This window comes from Lichenostomus cassidix, chromosome 4 (assembly GCF_008360975.1).
Source record: "Lichenostomus cassidix isolate B80296 chromosome 4, HeHo_3.0, whole genome shotgun sequence".
NCBI classification, from domain to species: domain Eukaryota; kingdom Metazoa; phylum Chordata; class Aves; order Passeriformes; family Meliphagidae; genus Lichenostomus; species Lichenostomus cassidix.
In genome coordinates this window covers 13,498,267-13,524,995 of record NC_139484.1, presented here as the reverse complement: position 1 = coordinate 13,524,995, position 26,729 = coordinate 13,498,267, and the positions used below count along the sequence as shown (strand labels likewise).

General features: G+C 39.2%; 1 long non-coding RNA gene across 1 annotated transcript; it reads right to left on the bottom strand.

The window, feature by feature from the left end:
- Positions 1 to 2,919: 2,919 nt before the first annotated feature.
- On the bottom strand, positions 2,920 to 24,678 carry LOC146437921 (uncharacterized). The gene is made up of 3 exons (XR_014851994.1): positions 24,625 to 24,678; positions 4,563 to 4,620; positions 2,920 to 3,937 (listed from the first exon to the last, which is right to left on the bottom strand). It is a non-coding gene; the product is annotated as an uncharacterized LOC146437921 (long non-coding RNA).
- Between the last annotated feature and the right edge of the window lie 2,051 nt (positions 24,679 to 26,729).

Here is a 26,729-nt window from a genome sequence, read left to right as displayed (position 1 = left end):
CTAATCAGGAATTACTTGTTTTTAATAACTGTGGCCATGTTGCAGTTCCACTAGGGTCAAGAGCTAAATTGGTGTTTTTAATTTTTTTTTAATGACTAGTAAGTGGCTTCTGTTTTCATGTTATAGAACATAAAAAAAAAATCTTTAAAAAAATGTATAGCAAAGGAAGTTGGATTTTCAGAAGTTTTCTCTTGGGGAATAGCCCATCATACTTTATCTCATGCAATTTCCGAACAAGAGTTTATGCTAAAAAATTATCATTCCTCTAACTGTACACTACATAAGTGAGAAATTGCAAGATCATTGAATAAAAAATCATTTTAAATGAACACTATAAATTCTGTCAAACATTAACTGAGTATTGAAGAATTGTCTCTTCATGGACATTTATTTTATGTCATTTTCCAGGTACTGAACTGCTTTTTAAAATGCTTCCAAAATGTTTTCCTTTGTAGGTATCAACCTAATAGGATGACAATCAAAGCTAAGAGTATTCTAAAATAAGGTAAAGACAATGAAATATGCACATTTGATAGGCAGATACTACAATGCTTAGTTTTACCAAAGCTGTTAATATTGACAAGTTATTGGCACAGATTAGACATCCTGAAATATAATCTAAGTCTCACTTTCCAGCTCTAGTAATAAATTGCAGTGTGCTCGTTTTTCCTTTCCAACAGTGACCACAGATACATTAATAAATCACCAAATATGAAAAAAAAAAAAAGCACAGCACATCTCTCTTTATTCATGGAAATGGCCCTGTTCTTTATGTTAAATTCATAAAGCAATGTTTTTTGTTTTGTTTTTACATTTTTGGGAGTTTTTGGTGTTTTTCTTGTTTGGATTGTTTTGAGGGTTTTGTTGTTTTTTGGGGGTTTTTTGGGTGTTTTTCAGTAGTTTTGAAAAAGAAAACTTTCCAAGCAAGATTTTCCTGAGCTTAAGCCAATGAATCTGCCATGTAACAGTAATAGATGTAGTGACACTCATGCCAGTCAACCTGATAGCTTGAGGTATAGCCAAAAATTTACATATTAACCCAATTTTCAGCTCTTTAAAGCTTAAGAAACTTCTTCTTATCAAAAACTCTGTGAAATCTAGCTATCAGTTTTTTCCTTTCTTTCACTCCTTATGAAAACTTTTAAAGAAATACTCATGTGTCGTCTATCGCTGTGAATTTCAGTTGGTTGACAAACTAATTTCTAAAATAACTGTCATGTTCACCCCATCTAAGACATCATAACTGCCCCTAAGCTGACATGATGCTAACCATTCACTTTCAAATTTTCTACCCCAAAAAATTAATTAAATTGATTAAAAAATTAATCAGAGGAGAGAGCTCAGCTCAGCAGTGCTAGACCAGTGTGTGTATCAGCAGGAGGCATTTTGGCTCATGTGGCCACTTTCTGAGATGAGTTTTGAATAAGAAGCATCTAATTGGCCAGGGCAAAAAAAAAAAGGGCAACAAAATTAAACAAACAGATCAAAGACAAGAAATTAGAAACAATAAACAGAAAAGTCGGATGTTTCATGCCCTGCATGTTCACAGGTACACCATCCCCAGCACGTGTTTTACTGCAGAAGAACCCCTTCCAGATGAGTCCTCAGGCTGCTGCCCTGCTCCTAAAGCCATGCCTGGCTGTGCAGCAGCACTGGGTGTCTGTCACACGCTGTGACCAGCAGCGTGGAAAATGACATCTGTGCGCCCATGGGAGCTCACCACCACCCCAGCCACACCCGGGCCTGACCCCCACGCTCTGGCCACCTGCCAGCCCCACCAGGGCCACCCCTGGCTGCCATCCGCCGCCCTGGCACAGAGATCACCCTGCTGAGGGATGGGCAATGGCCTGGGCCACCTGGCAGCAGGGCTGGGCCTGCTCTGCGCTGAGTGATGAGATCAGACAGGGCTCCGCAGGCCCCTCAGCGCCTCAGCTGCCTCCTGCTAATTCAGTGTGGCACCAAAGAGGGACCTGCACTTGTGCCGCAGTGTTTGGGCTGAGAGATACAATAATTTTACAATAATTGCTGTGGCAGAGGGCTTGTGGCCTCTGAGGGTACATTGCCATGTGCCATGTGAGAGGGAGGCAGGAAACACTTCACCCTCTGCACCTCTGGCACCAGCTTCACCAAGAGCAAACACTGCTGTGCAGCTCTAGCTTGCTTTTCCCGTTACATTGGATGATTCTAAGGATGATTTTTGCAGTGCTCTACATTTAGTGAGGCACCTTTTTTGTTCTAAAAGAGCTTTTGAAATTAAGCCCAGGTGGGTCATAATTAGATGAAGTACAAGTGTGAAACTCCGGGCTACATCCCCAGTGTTTGTCCACTGAAGTGGCTACAGGCGAGCGCAGGCACACCATAAAATTTTCCAGCTTCTCCAGACTTCCACCAGACTGCCGTATTTGCTTTCTCCTCCTGAACTTTTGAAAAGATCAGACCACACGGGACATCCTTGCCAGTGCCACAGAAAAGTCAACAGTGCTCGTGTCCAAGGAGTTGCTCCATCACAACAAGCTGCTTCCAAAAGCAAGGAACAAATGTGGCTCACAGCACAAAATGGACAAGATTGTCAGGAACTCAAAGATTAATGTTAGAGACTGGCAAGGAGTAATTAATACAAGGGGGAAAGAGTCCCTTCTGCAAGTTTGGAAAATTAAAATGGATACACAAGTATGTATGTGTATGCACATCTATATAATCCTACAGAGTTTGACTGTGAGACACAAGTCATCTGAGAGGTGGCACCCTTACTGAAGGAAGCTGATAAAGAGCCAAGAGAAGATGCTCCCAAGCAGTGGGATCTTGACGAGAAACACTGGATGCTCCCTTACAGGAAAGGATCCATCTTGCCAGAGTACAAGAGCATAGACTGCCACACCTCCTGCCTCCCCTCTCTCTGTGTGGTTCTGCATCCCCCCTGCCATGATCTGCAGGACTCCGAAACTGTGGTTCTAATTTTTTTGCCTTTTCTTTAGCACTGATTTTTTCTAAATAATGCATATAATGCATGCACTTTTAAAGGAGGAAGCTGACCCTGCAACAGACATGTTTTCAAGCCCTAGGGCCATTCTCTCAAATTTACTTCACATGTTTTTTTCAGAAAAGATATGGTGCTAATCAACACAGAAGTGTATCTGTATTTTTTTCATGAGTTCCCATCAATAAATTAAGTTTTATTATTGTTGCCGTTATTTGACTTTCCTTGTTTCAATTACTCTCCACTGTAGTATGTTTTAAGCAGCTCAAATTATTTTTGCCTAGTGCCAAGGCTCAAAGCAAAATAAGGGCATCACTTAAAAATATCGTAACTACCAAAATGACATATTTTATTTTGAAAAAGAGCTTAGTTGCTAGAAACTTTCTTTATACCATATTACATCCATTTCTTGGTGCACCAGAACATCTGATTTGGCCAGGTTTTTTTAAATTATTTTAGTTCAACAAGCTCCCAATAATGTAACTGTTCATGTACCTAACCTGGAACAGAACCAATTACCCTAACCAGAAACGACAGACAACACTCACCAGTAATTGATGAAGCAGAGCTCCTATTTAAGTAAGTTATGTTCATTTTACAGACACAAAACTTGATCCTGGGCCAACATAACAAACAATGAAGCACAAGCTTTTGAATCAACAGGCAAACACATTTCGGTGAACAGGATATGAGCTGCAGCACTTTGCAGTGCAGAGCATTTGATAAAGTGATTATATTCACACAGAGTACCCACAGACATAGCTCTTTGCTGAAGATATTAGTTTACACTGTGTGGAAGCAGAAGATGGCAAAATTGCTTTTCTTTGTTCTTGTGTGGTTTCTGACCAAGTGATGTGCATCAGGAGAGATGCAAACTCACACAAAACAGAACAGAAGAAAATCTGTTCTGAATTCAGGTTTGACTCACCAGTTGGATTTTGGGTCTCATCTGTTAGTCGGCTGAACAGACCAGAAAAGAGAAAGAAGGCAGAAGTCACAAGTCACTTGTTGGCTTAGGCATGGGAATAGAAACAATGGAAAAAAACTCTGAAAAATTTTCTCACAGCCTTCTGACAAGATCAGGTTGGGCTTAGCTCCCTAGTCCTTGCAGTGTGGGACTCATCCCCAGAGTTTTCTCTGTGCAGATTTGAAATAACATATGCAGTTGCTGCTTACATCCCAAAGCCCTGTCTGTGCACTAAAGACCATCAGAGCCCATAAGTGATTACACAGAGTGTTGTTTTGTGGGCTGATGGCTGTGATTTCACAAGGAGGTTTTAACTCAAGCCTTTGCATCAGTATTTTGTGTATCCCTTTGCACAGTTGCCCATGACATTCAAGTTTTAACAGGAGATTTCACAGAGAAATCCAACAGCAGCCCTTTTCTGCCTCCTCTTCAATGGGACCACTGCACTCATTCTCTGCCTTTCCCCAGCTCCTCATCAGAGGCCCCTGTACTGACCACAGAAAACACTGCAGTGCTGCAGTATCAAAAAAAAAAGAACATCTAGAACAAAAAACATTTTAAACTGATTTAAAACTGTCAGCTAGTCAGAAGGAAATAGGAAGATATACAAATAATTACCTTGCCTTCCTTTCATATTATTTTTTTCCTAGACCCTTTTCTTTGACATCTGGTCAGCCTGTCATGACACAGTGCAATTAAAATTATATATTATCACAGGTATCCTTTCACTAATGCCAATGTTCCCACTGGACAGAAGATTCTTCTGATAGCATTTTGATGCCCTCTATTCAATGTTTTAATTTCCTGACAAATTTATCACATGCAATTTATCATCGGGGTGTTCAGTCTCACTACAATAAAAGGCAGAGCTTGGTGTTTTCTACACCTTTTAATGTATAGACTCTTCTATTTTTATTTAAACTTGTAATAAAACTGCAGATTCCTCTAATATATTCCTTCTTTGAAATGCCATATTTTGGCATTTTGTGGTGTTCAGAAGATGTTATTGGTCTGTTTAACTAAACAAATCTAAGCAAATATTTCATTACCGTTTCTGTGCCAAAAATCCAACTTGCATCTATTCCACAAGGACCACATCAACAAATTGAAGGAAAATGCCCATTACAAAAGTTTGCACCTCAAAAGAGATGTGCAAGTGTCATAGAAGTAACATTTCCCCCATTTTACAATGTGATAACAGAAGCAAGCAGAGATTAATAAAGGAGGAAAATAATAGATTAAAGCCACTTATAAAGTTCCATTGGAAGTTCGTAGGAGAGCCTAAAACTTGATAACAGTTCTCTACTTTCTTGACAAAGCTCATTTGTCCTTTCATAAATGTTAAATAGTGTTAAAAAAAGCAGGTGACTTTCATAGCACTTTTATTTCCTCCTGATAATCATCTACAGCCCAAATCCTAAATTCTATCTCAATGAATATTTTAGACAATTTAAAGAATTTCCATTCTCCAGAACTCCTTCAGAACCATTACAGGAAGCTTAAAATACGTTTTCTTGAGGTCTGTCTTTTGGCAGCAATTCTTCTCTTTTAACCAAGAAGGATGCTTAGTATGTGGGATAATGTACATTTTGAAACTAGACAGAGGCAAAAGACAATAATGAATCCAAAAGAATCACTATGCACTGCTGGGATGGTGATTCACAAAGGAAGATGAGAGACAGCCACTACAATTCTGGGTATTATTCATTTCCCAGCATGCTTAATTTAAAGGCTCTTCAGCAGGAATTTTACAAACTTACACAAAGTACCTGTGGTCTAAGTGAATCTTCCCTTATGGCTTCTGAGCAGCAAACCCCATGTAAAACAAAAAGTCAATATGGCCAAGATCAACTCAAAAAAAGCCCTGAAGGTGGATTTTGCTTGTCTACACAGAAATATACTGAGACAGGCCTGTACAAACCCTTATATTAACAGCAAGAAACATCTGCATAATAAGTGTGTTCTAAGAAATTCAACTAAACATGTCAGCACATTATATTGGTGCATTTCATTCACCATTACAGATTTTACAGTCTGATTTGAGAACCACATTTGTTCCACAGTACTTGGTCTTCTACTATTTAAGAAGCTATTTAAAACTACAGTGTCCCTAACTGTGTGCAACTGCCCCCAATTTTTTTTTAATTAGAGCATAAATAATACATAAACCTTTTACCAAACTTTTCAGTCAGTATTCACTTCTCAATTATCCTGATCTGATCCTACAGATATATGAGAGATCTTCACGCCTACCAAAGCCCCACAGAACCATGTTTTCTCTCTTTTATGGAAAAAATTTGCAAACAAGGTGAAAAACAGTTCTAAGTAGTATTTTTACTGATTTTCCATTATAATTTTATGATGCTTATGAATTTATAATTCCATAAACAAGCTTATTAAGGTTGAAGGCCCATAGGAGATTCTTTTTACAAAGAACTATTTTTTTCCATGCCTTGACTGGAATGATTATGAAAGATCCCAAGATATCTAATTCCTACATGGTAGCAGCTGAGGCTATCAGCATATATCCTTGTTTGGACAGCATTCTAATGACGAAAACAGTATTTCTGGGGGCACCCATCACTGGGTGCTGACAAGAGAAATGTTCTTTTACACACATGTTAACAAAAATAGTAATTTCCAGACCTCACAGAAGATGCTGGAGATGTACTCAAAGTGAAGGCAGCTGTTAATCCCAGTTGGGAAGTGTTTTGAATAGGAAAAACCATAGTGGTCAAGAGATCTCCAAGACCTAGGGCAGAACAAGAACTGCTGATGGGGAAGGGGGGAAGTTGGAGAAAAATGATGGCACAAGTATTTAAAAACAAACAAACAAACAAAGACTTTTACAAGCTCGGAATTACTATTTCTTTTCCTTCCCACTATTAGCTCTTCCCCAAACACCTACTGAGACACTTTGATCCTTTTAATTTTGTTTACAAATACCTTGACAGTATGTAGATTTTCTTATCCACATTTTGTTTCTACCATTGCACACATCTCTTCTACTGTAATTCGTTCTTTCCAGTCAGTCATGAGAGAAATAAATGCAAATGAAAGCAGAGTAACAACATTCCTTTCCTAATTCATTACCTTCATCCAATTTGTTCTATTCCTCTCCCTTTCTCTCTTCTTTGTTCCCCATATAGATTAACATATTCTTTCCCTCCCTCTCTGTATTTTTCTTTATTAGCTACTACTTTAATTCTAATGCCTATTTCTTGCCACCTTCCTAGCCAGAGGCTGTCTCCTGATTTTTGTTCGCCCACCCCTGTTTCTCTCAGTTTGTGCAATACAAACACAAGCACACACTGCCTTCTCTCTTTCCCATATATTGCTGTCTCTCCACCAGATACAGGCACACTCTCCACTATCACTGCCTCATCTCATCCAGTTCTCCTTCTCATGCAAATTCAGGCATCCCTCCACTAAAGAGCCATGTCCCTTTTCTCTGGCTTGAGCATCTCCTCCAGTTGCCCTTAAGTTACACTGCCCAAAACAGACAAGTTGAGAGAGGAATCAGTAGTTGGAAACTCACTGGCCTCTCCTGTGTCTTGATCCCTTTCAAATATGGAATAAATGGAAGGAATAACAAATAACTGGCGATGGGGTTTGTGTTTTCAGAAAGCAAGAATAGCTAAATTGTAAACATGACTTTAGCTCAGAGGAAAAAATTGTTTTGATTTTGTTACAAGTAAGGGGAGAAGAAACAATGCAGCCTAGACTCACTCACATCATTATCAATCTAGATAAGTTGTAGTGTGTTCTCTTACTGCAAATGGAGCACAATTCCATCAGGTATCCAAAATATTCCTTTTTGTTAATGTACACAGCACTGTAGGGGCTGGGTGATACGTTAGGTGTACTGAAGACAACTACACATGCATTGAGATCCAAACTTTTGAATGTGCAAGCTGGCAACAGCTGGCAACAGCAACTTAATATTCACAGGCTGACTTTCGAAACACGGGAGAAAAAAGAGGCAATGAAAGAAACAGCACAATTTTCTCTTGACAGCATCCTGACAGACTTCTTCAGCTATGGACAGTCTCATTTATAGAAGAAAAATATGTAGCAATTAGCGTTTAACTTTGCTTCAGCATTGTGGGAAATTTAAATATACACAATATCAACATAATAACGAGAAGCAGCTAATTCCTCTATTACAGGTAATTTTCCAGAGACTCACACAAGTAATTTATTGCCTACTGTGAAAAATATATGGGTGGTGAAAGCTAGTTGCTTTCACACCTTCTTCTTCATCTGCACACAATTTTCCTTCTACTTGCAGTTTGCTGTTGCACATAATTCATGTGGCATTCACATCAGTCATGTACGAAAAAAGGGTGTAATAAGCCCAGCCAGCTAGACCTCCTGTGAGATTTCCCCAGTACTGCTCCAGTTCCCTCAAAACAGACACTCTCCCTCCCTTCCCACTGTGCCAGACCTTGCATCAGTGCCTGATTTGTAGCAGGAGTTACTGGCAGAGTAAAGATTTCATATTAATGGAGCTGGCTTGAACAGATTTTGTCTTCCTTTTCGACATAAGGTTTCAGCCCCTCTGAATTTCTAGCTGCTAAAATGTCATGTTATTAATTTATTCTTTCGCAATTTTGGAATACAAAATATTTAATGGGACAGAAAACAAATATGAGACCAGAGCCACGATGTCCTTACTCTACTATGACATATTGTTATATTTTCTTCTGCCCTGGCCCTTCTTAAAACTGCTTGCATTGGGCAGAATCTACTTGTGAGAGTAGGAAAGAAAATGACCCTTCTGCTTGGAGAAAGCTTTACTAAAATTCAGCCTGCATACCAGGTGGGAGGCACAGAGTGGAAAGATGGGGAGATTACTTAGGAATGAATTTATTTTCCTAAGAGAGTACTTATATTTTTAATGTCAACATTTAAAAATCTTACTTTTCCTCCTCTTTTTATCTTTCTAATATTTCTTCCAGTTATAATATACTGGTTGTGTTTAATTAAACAACATAATGCATTGAATTCCTGATTCTCACATGCTCCTTTTATGGGACCATGCTACTTCTTAGGTCATCTGCAAGCACACCCTATTAATCATATTGCATAGCACTAGAAACTATGAGATTGCCAAACAAATATGATTTACTTGTGCCAGTGTATGCCCAAGTCTTCTACAACATTCTGAAAATATCTGCAAACCATTCTAAAGCCCAGCTTTAACTTAAACATGTAAACTGCTACATATATTTATATATATTTAGATATATTTAGATATATGTAGATGTTTCTATTTACTTAGGTGGGATGTGAATCAAGCACTAAGCAAAGTAATGGAGCAGAATGGCTTGTAGCTCCATCAGGAGCTGCCCAGGAACAAGAAGCACTTAGGACTGGTGCTAGACAGAGACTAGATGAATTTTTTCTATTTAGCACCAGCATCCCTCACCTGGATCAGGCAGCAAAAATGTGCAAATAACAAAAGACATCAGAATAACAAATAACTGCAGACAGTCACTCTGGACCTATTCTGAAACAACAGAATACACTTTAAAAAGCAGTAAAACCAATAAAAATCCAGTCATCTTGAAAAAGGAGAGTCTTCGCTGCAATAAAGGCAGTCAATAAAGAAGCTCTCTCATTTAAACATCAAATGCACATTGTTTTGCAACACCTGTTATTCAGCCATAATAGCTTTCTTAACCTGTCAAAGTGTTTAAGCTGAGGAAAAGAAATGGGCCTCCGGCTGTGCACTTCGGTGGAGAAAGTCTGCGCGAAGTGATATTAGTTTAATGAAATGTGTACAGATTGTAATTGTGGTAATAAGAGGGCAATTCCCAGAGGGGCAGTAGGAAGGCAGTGAGTGCAGCCAAGCAGAAAACAGAAGCTGCAGACTGGAGAGAGACTGATATGCTGTATATGGGCCCTCACTCTCCAGCCTGCTCGCCTACTGCACAGCCCTACCAGATCTGCTGCCTGACGAGCCTCAGAACTGCTTCCCAGAGCAGAAAGCAGAGGCAATCCAGCTCTCAACGGTGGAGCCTGCCAGTATCTTTAACACAGGCTCATGAATATGTGAGGATATGGAAAAGCAGGGCAAAAAAAACAAAATTAGCACTGGAGAATGGTATGTCTTCCACTGTTCCATTCTGCAAGCCCTGAGATTCTGCAATGTCCAGGAAGCCACAAAGCATGTTTTCCCAGAAAAACAAACTGTCAAATCCTGGAAAAATGAGAAACAACATTTAGGGAGAAGACGAGGAAAGAGTAACATCAAAAACTTATGGACCTTTCCTTTCATTTTCTTAAAAGAAGGATAAACACCCTTGTTCCAGCTTGCTTGCCCATGCAAGTAGAGCAAACCCATTTATATCAGGTAGATTCTAACATGAAAGCTGCCAATGCCAAAGTGTATCCCAGGGTTAGTATAAGAGAAAACATCAAGACCAGCAACATTCATCACAGCAAGCACTGTTTAGAAGAGCTTCTGAAGCCTTTGTCAGCTGAGCCTGTTGTAGTAATTCAGCAGTGTAATTCAACAAATCCATCCTTGCAGTAGTTTAGCCACCCTAGTGGGTGTCACACAGATCTACCAGCTTCAGTGAGTGTTTCCATAAGGAAACCCCTCTCTCTGTCTCTCCAGACTGTGGATAGCCAGTAAGAGCTTAGGCAGAGAGGCAGAAGTGAAGACTAATTTTCTTTTCATAAATGGGAAGGTATTTGGAAAAAAAATGGGCAAGACAAAGACAGCTTGACTCTTCCCACAGTACAGAGACAAACTGCAACTAGTGAGGGTGGAAGAAAGGGGGTGGGGGGAGAGTTGAAGGAGCAGAATTTCAGACAGAAAAAGCCAGCAATGAATTTAAGGAAGGATACAATGGTCATAAGAGGAGAAGAACCTATTCCAAGATGGTTAAACAAAAAGGTAGGTGAAAAGTGGAAAAAAAATTTAAGACATTTTAGACTAAAAAAAACATAAGCCCGAAATCCAAAATCATGGTCTAAAAAAAAATCAAAACAAAGAAAGAGGAAGAAAAATGGGAAGTATTTTATTTTATAAGCATAAATGAATGAGCTGAAAAGAGAAGGAAAAATAGATGTCAAGCTGAAGCAAAGTCCAAGTTAAAAGCTGTGTTTGGAGTTGAGTGGTGAGAATTTTCAGCCAGGGTCCTGATTCAGGAATAGATAAATAATCATTCATCCAGTTTCTACTAGCAGTAACAAGCACTATGCTGCCTTCCCTTTCTCAAAATGGTCTTATTTACCAGTCACATACTAGGGAGAAAAAATCCACAGCTTTATTAGGTGATTTGCAGAATAATGTTTTTTACAACACATGCAGCTCACCAGTGAGCACTGTTCTGCTGTCAATCAGCAAAGCAGCTGAAAAACATAGTTTGAAAAGCCACTACTCACCAGAGAAAGAGAAACTCATCTAAGCAGAGAAACCCATCCTGCCCAGCCTTGTTTAGAGCCCTACTGACACTCTTATGGAAAATATCTGTGTGAGAGGAGGAGCATTTCCTACAACTGCTGCAGGTGAGCACAAAGAGACGTTGCAGACAGGGAGGGAAGCTCAGCTATTTGTTTGAGATATAATTGGAAGGTTAACGAGGGCTATCATTGTTTCAGACATTCACTTTTCCAGCTTTGCAACATATACTTCTGCTCCTTTTACACAGGAACAAGCCGGAGCTGCCTGTTGTTATTTAGCAACCTTAGTGAGCTGCAGATCTCCAACAGTGCCTGAGGGAAGCTTGTGAGCTTTTTAATTCATTTCCCTGATTGCAAGGAATAGCTCCCAACATGATGGCTGTGATCAGTCAGGACAGTACTGAGGACATGCTGACAAGGTTCATCACACACAGAGCAGCTACAGTTGCCCACGGATAAATTTATGCCACCAGTACAGATGTCATAGAGCTCCTTTCTACATGCCTTCAAAACTTCTTCAGTAAAAACAACTCTCGATCCAAGATAAACTTGGGGGACACAGCAAAACATGGAGTGTGAAAGGGACTGGAGAGTGGAGAAGGGATGTAAGGCAGAGCTGTTCTTCTCCATCCTATGCCCCTTTTAATGATGGATGAGAAAATTGCTCAGACTGCTCCAGCTGAGGCCTCAGTTGTGATGTGACACTATCACCTCTCATCAGTCACATCTCCTTCCAAGCCAGAATGTCACAGAAGACAACATGACTGATGCAACCTGACACAACATGTCACCATGCCAGGTCTGCCAGCTGGGAAACTGGGAGGAGGGAAAAAGGAGGGAGAGAGAGAGAACAGTCTTTGGAAAAGGCATTCCTCATCAGAGTTCCCATGTTGAAGGGGGCTGTTTTGTTTTTCAGAAAGGTCCTATTGTTGCAAAACCAAAACACCAAAGATACACGAAAAAAAACCCCAACAGACTGGAAACAAATCAGTGACTAAATTGTCCACTGAATGTCTACTAAAGGTTTAAGCAGACTTTCTACAGTGAAGGAAGGGACACAGCAAGGCCAATAGGTCTCTGTGGTGCTTTAGAAATCACCTCTCTTTTACCCCTACTGCAAAACAATGCAAGCAAACTGACCCTTTCCTCAAAGGGAAGATTCAGGTCCCTAAAGACTATTCCAAGACATTTGCATCAGATGTCTTCCCACTTTCCAAAGTGGGAAAGCACAGGAAGAGACATTTGTTTATCTTTTCCTTAAAACAATACAATAATTTTAGTTCAAGCCTGGGCATAATTAGGAAAATAAGTATACACTCATCCATTTCTGTATTACATTACATTAATACTGTCAGACTCTGTAACTACAGATCTTAGGAGTCACAGGAGATTCACTACATGGTATCTCAGCCACTGTCACTTCTGCCTAAACTGCATCACTTGCATCAGTCATGATTTAAATCTGAGATGTCCATATAGACAATTTAGCAAAGAAAAGGCACAAACAATTAGAGCTAACAGTGCCAAGTCAATTTAGAACAACTTACTGCTTTTATTTTCTTCTTCATATTTCCAGCTATCCCACAACCCTAAAAGTAACAACCGGCCACATATAAAATGTTGTGGCACCACACAACCACACAAATGAAAAGTCAAATAGCGGAACATTCACATCAATTTCTGCTCCAACTTTAGCTTCGCTATACTTTACATGTTGACACAGATTTTACTAAATTTAGTCGATGTTTTTTGAACAAGAAGCTTTTTGACACAGAAAATGCTGTCACTGAGATGCCAGGGTAATTGTCTGCAGACACAATGTGGTGCATATATTTACAATTTAAAAAGCATCTCACCTGCCAATAATACAAAAAGTTTTAGTTACATAATATCATCCTGAAGTTCTGGCATATTACATGTTGTAATATTTGCTGCTATTTTCATAGCTGAATGCAAATTTGAATTTGCAAATCTGAACTTGCAAGAAATACAATTTGTGTGTCATTATCCTTCAAATTCATAATATTTCAAGTACCAATCCTAACAATGGGAGTTTCCTGATCTTCTAATGCCTTAATTACTTTTTTTTTTTCATAAAAAATAGGTGAAATTTAAACATTAGTGTCAGCACATCCCTCTTCATTTTTCCTGCCTACACAGAGCTGAAACATGCAGTCAATCTGAATTGCCCTGACCAGGCAGCTCTGCACTGGCAGATGGACATTGCTATCTAGTCCTTCTCACTTATCAGTTGGCTTTGAGCAGTTTAGCTGCTAAAGTCAATCACTGAGTGAGAGGTTTTATAGTGACATCTGCCTGTCACTGAGTCTGACTGTTTGTGTCTACCTTCCAGGGCAATTTTTCTTCTCCTTGAATGTCAGTTTATTTAACCACTGTCCGGTCACAGCTGCCAACTATGCACTGTGGCAACATTTCTAGTGGAAAACAAGAAAAGAGAAAAATCTATTAAACATGAAAACACTTAATTCTGGCTTAGCCTCAGGCTGCACCATCCTCAGGGACTGACCCAAGCTCAGTGCTGACATCAACAAATTCTTTTTATTGCCTTGTTGCTCATTTGCTTTAATTGATTTTTTGTTAAAATCACACTGACCGTAGTTTGCAGATGACTCACAGCCAGCCAGGGTGGGCTACTTCAGTTATGGTGCAGTTCCTTTCTCCTCACTAATGCCCAGGAAACATTCACTAGCCTGCATCAAAAGCAAGGCCTTGATTCCATTTCATGGAAGTTACCCAGCTCTCTTTTTAGGTAGACTAAAAATCTATTTAATTTGTTTTACTTCCTACCACAGTTGGAGTACTTCAAAGTCCTTTCCCGGTGCACCAGAAGTCATCCCTGCCACGGAGAGCCGGGTGGCCACCCAGCTGTCCTCACTCCAAGGAGACATGCTCTGCCACCCTTAGTGACAGCACCATGTGTTGTGACACAGAGCAAAAGTCACTCGCAGGCACTGCTATGCTCGTGTCTCTGATGCAGGTGACTGAGGGATCACACGCAGCCACAGCTTTCCCTCAGAGGCTGAACAGCATGATGAAGACACAAACGCTCAGCAGGATTTTAAGGGAAGTACAAATGCAAGTTTGCATGCTCATTTTCAGATCTACACTTATTTAAAGCTATTTTTGAGCTAGAATTTTTGCAAATGAATTTATTAACAAGATCAATCGCCAAAACTCAGTCTGTAATGGCGATATTTTAAAAGATCTGACAAATCATATTTACAAGCCAATGGTAAAACACATTCACCATTTGGAGAGAAAATATAACCAATCAGGATAGAGCTCATTAAAAATACCAAATTTTCACAGTAATAACAAAAAGAGGGAAAACAGTTAAAATGCAGAGACTAAAGGAAAAATCTTGCTCATGTATATTTAGACTAAATATCACCAATTCCCTTGGTCCTATGCATGGGATAATGAGACATACCAGAAATACATGACAGAGACAAAATTTCTAAGCCATCTGCTTAAAAGAAGCTGAAATTCAGATCAGGTCCAAAAGTCCAGATATCAGGTCCATCAACACTCTCATCTTACTCCTTTATCTTTGCCACTGGCTTTGAAGGAGACTGAAGTCAGCAGCCTGGATATGAGATGCTGCCTCTACACAGTCACACTGATTTGTGCTTCAGATTCATTTTCTGCTCTTTCTTTTCTGTTTATGCTTCTCTTATTTTTAATTTCCTTCCTTGTAAAACCCTACACTTTATCTCAAGCTTCTAGCCAGTCAGATAATTTTTCTATTTTTCTGTATATTTGGCACTGGACTGAAATGAAAATTAATAATCCCTTCAGAAAATGTGCATGTATATCTATATACTACTGGGGCCAGGAGATCCTGAAGGCAGAGCAGTTTATTAATATTATGCATTACAAAACTATTTCCCTCAAGAAGCACTACTCCATTTTAGCCCAATTCTTTAGAAGACCCACCCTGTGCAAGCCACAGTCCTGAACTAGTACCTAGGACTGAATGAGAAGTGAAGCCCTAAAGGGAGAGCTGACTGCCAACAGACCTGACTCTTTACCTTCTCTCTCATTAATCTACCTTCTCTTCTTTCAATCCACTATTTTTGTCACTTCCCAGATTTACTTCACTTTTTTCTTCTGGGACTTGGCTGTCTCAGTCTTCCTTCCCTCATGCTCCACTTTTTTTTTTTTTTCCATTCCCTCTCTTATTCCAACAAATGCTCCACAGCAGACAGATTCATTCATCTCTAGCACCTTATCTGGTGGAGCATATGTTTCTTTTCTTTGAGGTCAGATTAACCATTCCTTATAAATGTTACAAAGAAAAAATATGTGTTGGCAGCAAGTTCTGCTACTCTTAGCCATCATTTTTGTCCACTGCATTAAGCCCATTTAACATGCTTAAACATGCCTTTTGTCAACAGCAACAAAAGCAAAAAGCAGCTGAACTCTAGTTAATAAATCATTTTCTGGAAGTAGAAACCGTCTGAGAAATATGATGCCAAGCAGTTAATGCATGTTATTCTTACAGGGAGGAAAATTGAGGAGAAAAAGTTTAACCAGCTTTTGTCATTATAAAAGGTGTTTTCTGTGTATATCTGTGTGTACACCCACTGTACTATCTTAAAACAAAGAGATCACACTGAAATGCAGTATGTTATTTTAGATACAGATTCACCCAGACCCTGTGGATCTTATTTCCTAATTAGAGAAATAAGTCACTGGTGTCTAAATTTGAAACATAATTCTCTATCCCATTAGGCCAGCTCCTATAACTTGTATATATATACACACGTTTGTGTGTATACCTTAAAACAATAAGCAAAACCATATACAGTATGAAACCCTGGAATCACATAACAGGGAACCAGAGCATTTTCCACTAGCTTATAGTTTTCCCTGTTCACAGGAAAGATCCAAGAACCACAACAATCAAGAAGCATTTAAAAACAAGTAAAGATGTTTAAGAAATTAGTATTTTAAACTTAGGCAAATTGTTATTTAAAGTACTGGGATGGACCAAATTTAAGTGTAAAACAAATGAAAATAATGAAAGCTGATTAAGCATTACATTATGGTCTGTCATTAATCTGCACTGTTTATCAAAAAAATCAGGAAGACTACACAGGGAGGATGAAAGACACATTTTTTCCTTTCTTCATCTTTTCTAGTTACTCTATCCTTGTTTCAGATGGTCATTTTTAAGCAATACTGTACAAAATGTAGATTTCATACCAGGACTACTGTGTAGTCTTTGTACACCTGTACAAGCAAATATTGTAGGAATAAATTAGCACCTTAGCAAGCCTGGCCAGACAGACTTTACAAACTCCTGCAAGCTAGGACCATAGAAAGGCCCTTAAACATAGCAAGCAAACAGAATTTTTGATCAGTTTGTCTGCCTTATCTACCTCCTGCCAAAAACACTTCCCAGCTCTCCTGCCTTCAGAGATGGCTCCTGTCTCTCCTTCTATCTCTAAAGTGCATCTCACACACTGAGGAAGAGTAAGCAGGTTGTTCCTGAACACACAAGACTCTGTTCCATTCCTCAAAACCAGCACCTCATCTCCTCACTGAAGAGACTGAAATAACTTGCAAATTTGTTATTGTATGTACTGAGCAAAGGACATGAGGAAATTAGCCCAAAACCCCAAGATACCATTAATTTAGTGACAAGTCTATGTCTGCTAGAGACTGGTATCACGAAGTGGATAATATTGGGAAAGAGAAGAAATCCCCAGTTGTTATGGTGCTGCTGAATTTCTAGCACAGGAAGCTTTGCTGGTTCCCAGGAAACTTTGACAGACTGGAATGTTCATACCCAAGGCTGTGACAGCATCATCTATACTACATGCAGCTACACCATTGAAATACTTTTATGTTACTATAGCTCTTCTGAGGAATTTTTTTCACTTATTTTCTTCCTGTGCTAAACTTTTTTTCCTTCTGATATTACAACGGACTTAATCTTCCAAAAGCAATTAGAAGGGAAATTGGAAGCTTGTGTATATCCACTGTTTGACTTCTATAAAAACACTGAAGTAGGGACCATCATGAAGTTTTTATAAGTACTGAATTGAATATATATTAAAAAAGGTAATAGCTTATGAAGTCACATGAGAAAGTCTATATAAGAACTTGTACTGGAAAATTGAGAAAAAAAAAAGTCATCAATGAAAAACAAGAATGTGGCTTTTTCCCTGTGCAAAGCAATTTGGTTTCAACTACATTTCCTTACATGCATTGTGGCTGGTCTCTTTAGAGTTTGAAACAAAGTTAATGCAAAAAAAGTAACCATCGATTTTTTTTAAAAAGGATATATTAGACTGTTAACAAATTTCAAGCACAAAGCTTTTTCATTAACCATGTCTCCTCTAATATCTCCAGCGCTCTTACCTGTTTTTACCAAGGGAGAAGAACAGGGAGAGTTACTCCCACAGTTTAACATGTCTTTTCTAAAACATGACACAGCTGCAACCAGGAGTGTGTTGCAGCTTCCAAGCAAAGCCATTATTTTTTGCCTGTCTTCTGAACCTGAAGGAATATCAATCCACTCCCAGGAAATAAAACCCATAAACAAACAAACAAACCTCTCGTATTTCCATAGGTTGAGAAAGTTCTGCCACCAAAGAATTTTGATCTATAGTGGGGATTTCCCTTGACATCTGAAAGAAGTTATGTTTGCATATACGAAAAATGAGAGTAACTAGATCTGGAAAAGACAGCTTGACCCAGATCACAAGAAGTGTTCAGTGTATTTGGTATAACTCTGAAATAAAAAGTGGTATGAAAGCAATCTCAGAATATCTGGCTACTTCTCCCACCTCTGAAATCCCTCAGCACCAGGCAGGTCAAGTTATGAATTAGAGAAGTACTTTCTTTGCAGAGGAAGACCTAATACAGAACTGTAAGGGTGACAGCATAAAGCTGTCCTCTCTTCCCTCTTCCATAGCCAGAAGCAGAAGATGGGGCTATATGTGCTGTTTCCGTCCTCCAAAACAAAGTTTAAAATATTTTGAGTCTCTGAAACACTAACTGTAAATATGATATAATCCCAGACACCTCAAGTTTGCACACACACCCTCACATCCCCATAAATTCATTATTAGGCTTACAAAGACAGTGAAGTTGAGTCTCTCTCCCTTCTTCCCCCACAGGACCTGAACACCTCCTTACACTGTTATGAAATTTGGGCTTTATTTTCTCTACTAACCTAAGCCTAAATCAAAAGAAAATGGCTATTTTATCCAGCACAACCTTCTCTGCACAATGAAAGAGAATAAACACTTTGCTGTTCTCATGTCCAAGTGCAGCATTTTTGTGCCCACTGTTAATAGGATCCCTCGAACCAGCAAGCCACCCTAGAATAAAGGTAATTTATTGGAATTGCAGGCTTCTGAGTTTTCCCACCTTTTCTCTACAGAGGAGACAGTTTTAGACCAGACACCACTAAATTTATTGACATTTTTCTTGCAGGTAGTTGTCTCAGTAATACAAAGCACTGACACAGCAGTTTCTCCTCTGATTTCCCTGTACCTCTGAGTGAATGAAGGCAAGAGTGAAACTGCCCCAAGCCTTTTCTTCTGCCAGCTGCAGCAACTGCAGGAAGAAGAAGGCAAGCCCAGCTCTATGTCACACCATTGACAGGGGAAAGCACTGAATGCAGTCACGACAGACTGGTTTGTTTGAAAATGGGGTTTCATTCAAAGAGCAGTTGTAAGTTTGGGGAGACCCATGGCACTTAATTCAAGGCTGATCCCTGCATGTGCTGTCAACAGGAGGGAAAGAGTGAGGAATGTCAAATACTCCCTCCCTCCATGCTGTCACACTTCCAGAAAGTTGAGCAAAGGTCACAGGAAGAAGTGCTTTCCCCTTGAGCCACAGGCAAGCAAGAAATGCAAGTTTATCAGCATCATGTCACAACCCCTGTGATTCAGACACTCTTCATGGAGCTCTGGGAGGCATCCACTGAAAACTGCTGTAAAGACTGATGGACTGCAATGAAGTTGCTGGTCTCCTCTGCTGAGGCAGACTTTTGTTTCTCATGGAGTGCACCCCAAAAGCACATTAACAACCCGCCGGAAGAAGCACAGGAAAATCCAACATCAAGCCACCTCAGAATGGGTTTTACAGTAGTATTGCCCCCAAATACATTTACTTTTTGAGTGACATCATTACCCTCATGATTGAAAATATCAGAAGACCAACAGGATGCTGTCTGGATCCACAGAGTGGTGACCTTATTTCTACTTAACCTGTCTCTCACTCTCTTTCTCCACACCCCCAGCCCCCCTCTTTTATATTCCTTTCTATGCCTCTCTACCTCACATTCAGCATTAAATAAAATCCTTACCATTGACTTTGGCATTTGGTCTCATTTGCACCTTAATTCAGGTAGAGGTATCTCCACATGTTGTAACAATTGGATCCTAACATTATTTGGACATAGTCTTCGCAGGATACTGTTCTCTGACCAGAAGTGCCTTTCACAATTTTTTGGGTCCTTCTGATACAGGACCCTCTGAGAGAAGCTTTGAAATTTTGCCTCAGCTTCCCTCTGAGGGAGACTATGTAGTTCCTTCTGTGGCAACTTTTGGAACCTTCGCCACTGGTGTTCTCTGTGGAAGCTCTTGGATAAAATGGCTGTCCAGGGTGGCCAGTGTAAAAAAATACTTTGTTGTCCTTCCTTGAAGGACTTGTTCATTTTCCCTCTACCCCAGGAATGGAGTTGACGCAAGAAAATTGCGACAATGAGCAATCAGTTACTCAAAAAATCTGAAGATTAAGTAACACTGTCTTTACAAGATTTGGTGAAGGAATTGTACTTTCAGTTAAATGAGGAAAAGAAGAGCTACACTGTTTGCTGCCAAGCTCACAAAGAAGTATTGCATTGTTTGCAGCTAAGCATAATTATGTCTAAAATCTTGAGGTGGAGTTTTGGGATGCACATGAGAGAGAGTCTTATGGGAATAATTGCAGAACAGAACATTCTCTGAAACAAGGTCTTGTAACTCAGACTCTTCATGTTCAGTGGAGGAGTTGAGAGATGGTGAATGAGTCTGTTCTAACAAAGAGCAAAATGTAACATTTGCAGTGACATGTGATGATGAGGAGGTAGCATGTTGACCCTTAATTAAAACTGAAACCACAAATGATTGCCAGGGTCAGCAACCTGCTGCTAAACCAGCTATCAAGATATCCCAGTCTGTCCATAAATCAGGTGAGATTGAAATCCAGTCAATATTCATGCAGTGGGATGCCAAGAAGCTTGGTGCACTTCCCGGACAGCAGAGTTAAAATCACTGGAGTAAGCAGAGCCAGTGTTATTTGCCAAGCTGATAAAGTTAATTCATGGCTCCTGGGTGAGGAGCAGAAGAATGGTAATCTTAGCACTAAAAGAAATCCAGTCCAAGCAGTTAAAGCACTCCCTAATTCACAAGCAAAGGTGTTTGTCAACTTTTCACAAGCAGCTTTGCTTCTTCCAGACATGAAATAATTGGAGGAGACCTCCCTGTAAAATGGGGGAAGCAACAGGGGCAGTGCAGCAAGCACTTAATGAGATAGAAATTAAAATTCCACCTGACTGATATGAAGTCGAAGCAGTTAAACAACTTGAATCACTAAGGGGTAATTTGCAGGGAAGTTTGTGTTTTCCTTCTCTAGGAACAGCAGCAACCCTCCACTGAAGATTAAAGGAACCAGTTCCAAGTGGGGGAACTCTAACAGCCAGTTTTTCATGGTTTATGGACTACCCAGCATGGCAGGAGCATTACCTATGAAATCCTTCCAACCATAAGAGGATGTGGTCATGAGAGAACCCTATTTTAAAGCCTTTGAAGTAGGTGAGCACACCTCCTCAACAAACCCATCCACACTTGTTCCAGTGTGCAAAGAATATCAGTTGTACTCCAGGACCTGAGGATCCCCTCAAGACTTGGAGCAGACACATTGATGTGTTTTAATTAGTGATGTGTTGGGATACCCCTCTGTGGGATTTAAAATCATGACCTGCTGTGTAATTCTAAGGCTAATTTCAAGACATGTTGGGCCCACATCCAACAGACGCAGTACTGAGGAATCCCTCACACCCACTGCTCTTTAAAGAACTCTCCAATCCTTGGGACTCAGGGAATGAGGGCAGTGGCTAACCAGAATTGGGCTGGTGATTGCAATTGGATTGGCAATTTGAAGACTGGGACTGTCATAGCTCACTGTAGGATTACTTGTGTTATTGCTTCTGCTCTTTCTGTCTTTTTGCCTACTATCTTCATCACCCCCATGGACAACTTGTGAACTGAGGAAATGTTCCTGGAAAACAGTGCTTGAGCCAAGTGGTCATGTAAGAAAACATTGTAGACTGCAATTTGCTTTTCATTTTTTCATGTTAATGTTTTCTTTTGTGGTTAGTTTGGGGTGGGGTTATCTAATGGAGCAGTCAATATTAATAATCTTACTCCCCTTGTACAAATCATAATCAACATGAAGCATCTTCCCAGGATAGCACTCTGATCTGAGCATAAATCAGCAAAGGCACCAAATATCAGAACAGCATTTTTTGATCACTTCCACTCACTAAAGGAGTATATTTATAAGTAATATTCATGCCAAGTAGCTCATTTTTGCAAATAACAAGCTTGCAAATACTCTATTTGCATTAATTCTCAAAATATAACTAAAGCAATAAGGCACATCTTGCCATATTTTTTCACATGCTGATCTGTGATATGTTACAGTCTGAGGATTATTTTCCTTGACATGTGCTCTGCTATGAAGGGACAATGCCAAATGCTGTACAAAACAAACTAGCACACAACCTTCCACACCAGGTTTACCAAACTGTTTAAAAAGATGAAATGCAGTTCTAAGCCCAAAACCAGAGTTCACAACAGGCAGTTTTGCCTCCCATTTTGAATAAAACTATTGACAGTGACTCTCAAAAGGAAGTCAGAGAGGCTTCAAGCACCAGGATGTGTGATTAGACTGTGTGAGTCGCCTTTTCATCTCAAATGTTTTCCTTTTTTTACAACAGCTCCAACATAATTTCCAATATCAGATTTGAAATTCTCTCTTTACCAGTCACACCAATGTGTCTGTAAACTCAGTCCCACTCTCTGCACAAGTATTGAAACAGATGGTCACACCTCATTTAATTTAGCACTTCTTGCTTTATCTTTCCTTCTGATGACCCTCTGTGAATCATAGCTGTTAAGCTAAATCACAGTATTTAAACTGCTTTTGCGCCATAAACAACACTCCCTTGAGCTTTCTCTGGCTCTGACCTTTACCAGACATCATAATTTTAATTTATATACCTGACCACAAACTCTGGTCTCATCTCTATGAAACCTAATTGGTAAAGGATTACTGCCTCTGGACAGACTCAGGACTACCAGCAAAGCAGAGCAGTTGACATGCAGCCAGTGTGCTTCCAAAAATGATGGGACATCGGAGTTCTATTCTCTACTGCTCCCCATTACTGTTGTGGAAATATTCAGCAGCCATAAAAGAGAAATACAGAGAATTCCATTGAATAAAAGTAAAATTTTGAAGGGAAAAACAAACAGAAAAACCCAACCACTCACTTAATTGATTGGTAGACAATACTTAGATGCTGAAAATGCCTTTGAAGTAACAGGCACTCAAATTCCTATAATGACATTCCACAGAAATTTTCCACGGGGATCTGGAGAAAGAAAACTTGGGTTTTGCAGTGGAGTCTAGAAAAGCTTTCTGCTGCAGAAGGAAGTGTTGCCAGCACACCAAAATGATTAGAGAAATCACTCCATTACTAAATGCTAGTGCAGCATACAGGATTGGAATGAACACAGCTATGTTTGGAGATGAAACATCACACTAAATCTCTGGACAGACCAGTTCATCAGAGCACGGGAAAAACAAACTTCTGAGAGTTTCAGCAAGGTTCCATAGATACTGCTTGCCTTCAAAACACCAGAAACTTTTCTAAGATATTTTCATGACATTTTCTTCCCTTTTTAGTATTAAAGGAAAATATCTGAAAAACCAGTTATAAATAAGATTGCTATCCCATACTGGACCAAGCCTTCTGTAGTTTTTCACATATGTAAACCATTCCATCCTGAACTTTTAATGTAGAGCTCTGTACAGCATTTGATTAAATGCAAGTATCAGATGTGAATATACAGGGATGAAAAAATATAATATAAAAATTTTCTGTGTGTGAAGTTTATTTTTTAATCAAGACGTAAAGAGTTCCTTAAAATATTTCTTACATAATTGCTAGATAATAATAAAAAAATCTATTGTAGACTCAACATATTTCCATTGACACCATGTACAGTGTTTCAAAGCCTACAACAAATAATTTCCCTCCAGAGCATTCAAGTACTTCTAAAACATTAGCAAGGGAAAAGTGAGTAAGGCAAATATAGAAATGCCATTAAAAAAACTAACTTCCATACAGATAGAAAAAATAACATAAATTTATCCAGACTGACAAAAAATTCAGAGCACACACTCACAGAGATATATACAGAGGTTTCTATACACATGCAAACAGTTGTAAAAGTCTCTATCCAAATGTATCCATGTATCTAGTTACCTGACCCTGGTAAAGTGTCATATTTCAGGACACAAATGACTCAATACAAGTTCAGAAATCCTACTTATATGGGTGGAAAATCATGGAATGATTTTCCCAGCTGTATCAACAAAGTTACAAGAATTATCCACAGACATATCAAAAAGTCAATTTTAAGACAATTAGTCTAATAAGCATACTTTAAAGTCACACTGTTTTAGCACATGTGATGCATTTGGACTTGCTCTTTAAATCTCATTTCTCTTGCTAGTGATGCATCTTCATAATCATGTTGAAATAAAACACATGTGGTGGTATTTATGTGACTAAATAGCTGTACAGCAGCAGAATTTCATAGCCACAAGCATAGTGCTAGCACTCACATCCTCAGAAAATCCTGACTAGGTTAGTTTAAATTCTACTATTTATAGCTACACGTGTTGCAAATGAAGTTCTCCCAACAAGCCAGAAATAAAAGCCATTAGACAAAGAGAGCATTTTATAAGCTAACACCACTCAGAGCAACTCTATTCTGACAGGACTTGCTGGAGCACAACATACATTTACATTCTTTAAAAATCCTACATAAACTTGAAACACTGCAAAAGAAATACCACTGGCTGCAGGATTCCTCATGCAACCCTTGCAGTCTTCTCAGAGTTCTGCAGGACATGTCCTGGCCAAGACCACTGTTCATGCCATGGTACTCACCCAGCCAGCCCCTCTGGTATGAAATCCTGCATTCTGTGGTGCTCAGCTCACATGGCCTCAATTCCTGCATCCTCCCAGGTATCTCTAGGGAAACATGTGCTCAGGTGATGCAGATCACCACTCCTCCAATCAAGGTCAGCAGTACTGCCTGCCATCAAGGCTTCTTTCTACAAATTTTGCTATGTAACTTAAGGTACCATTTAAGATTAGAAAATTTTAGCTGCTCTCAATTCAAACCAAGAAGCCAAAGGTGCACTTTCCCACACCACACTCCTGAGACCTTCAGGCTCTGTGATTTTGAAAACTCATCCACGGACCAGCATAAATAATTTTTCCTGGAACTTCATGTTCCCAAAAGGCTTCTAATACTAATGAGAAGCTGCTAATGTTTAATTTTGATTGTAAAGCACAGGTAAACAGGTGCACTTTAAAGCATAAAATGAAACATTAGAGGCAAAGTATTTTTTGTCTATTATCATAAAGTTTACCATACTTTAAAGATGTGAAAGAGTCCAGCTCAACGTGAATGGGAATCTTTGTCACTCTCCCTAAAGACCTGGTAACATTTAGCCAGGCTCTAGGAGTAACCTTTAAGATGCTTCTCACAAAGGTGCCACAAGGGATATTTAAGGTACACAGTCTGCAAATTTTCCTTACTAATGGGGGATGAAGGAGAGGGGAAAGGAGAACAGAGCATCCAAAAATACTGCTCTTCATTTGTGAAGTACTACATGCAAAAGACTTGTTAATCTAAACCAAGGCATACTGTAGATAAACATTTTAATTATGTCTCTTAGGTATGTTCAGGCTCTCAGAACACAATATTAAAAAAAAAAAAGCAAGCATCACCTTTTGAAATAATCATTAACTTCATTAACTGAAGTTAGACAGACAGGACAAAGATTTTCCTCGAAGAATTTACAGCCTAGCAAGAAACATGGGAGGTTATAGAGATGAACCATCTGTATCTCTACATCAGATGTGCACAGGAGGGAAAGATCCATCAATCAACTTTCACATGGGGTATAAATGTATTTGTTGTTGCATTTTAGTAGTGGAATCACTATTAGAAAATCCAGCCATTTTACACAGCTACACATGAAGAAAAATCTGCCCCTGCAAATGTAATTTTAAAGGCTAAGTTTCACCTAGAAATTGTATGCTTTCCCACGTGAAAAGGTTTGGTTGCTGATGAGGATGTGACACAATCATGTCAGAATTTACATGGTCAGCATTTTAAAATGGCCTGGAGCAGCCCATTTTAAAGGGAATAAAAAGTTAAGCCTCTAACTCCTACTGGGAAAAAAAAAACCAAACATGTTTACATGTTATTAATTGCCTGATAATCATTAGGCAATTGTTGATCTTGAGGTTTCAACAGTAAGGCATTTCCTCTCACCAAATGTCACTTATCAAGGAAAATTTAAAAAAAAAATCCAATACAAATAACATCCTGAAAGTCTTGTTTAAAAAAAAAAAATAGGACAGGGTTTAAGATACAATACTGCAGAAATGTTCTGAATAGCATAATCACAGGACAATATGAATCATAAGTTACAACTGATGGACCAAACTCAGTTGCGTGCCAATTTTTTTTTTTCAAGTCTACCTTAGGATGTCTGTACTTGGTATTAATGTGTTGCATTTAAAATGTCAAAATAAAATCTGGCTAATTTTGGATAAGCCAATTCACTTGCTATCTTTGCTGCCAATGCCTGCAGATCCTTCATGAAGATAAATTTGTCCTCTAAAAGTCTATAACAGTTTTATTGACACTGAAAACTGCAGAAAGAGCATTAAAATATTCAAACTATTCCACAAGTTCCAAAAATCACAGATGCTTTTTAAACTTTGAAACTGCACCAGAGTTCAGATATCTGGGTGAGAGGCAGAAAACAAATGAACAAGTTGGAAACCTTGGGAATGATGCAGATACAGCACAGCAAAGAGTAGCAGAACTGCTACAGGGATGCAAGTTGTTTTCTGTCACTTTGATGGCATTTATGAAACTCCTAAAATCAACAAATTTTATTTGAGAGTTAGGGCTAGAGTTGCTCAAAATGTCTGAGTGAACATCATGTCTTGGACATGAGCACCCATTGTAG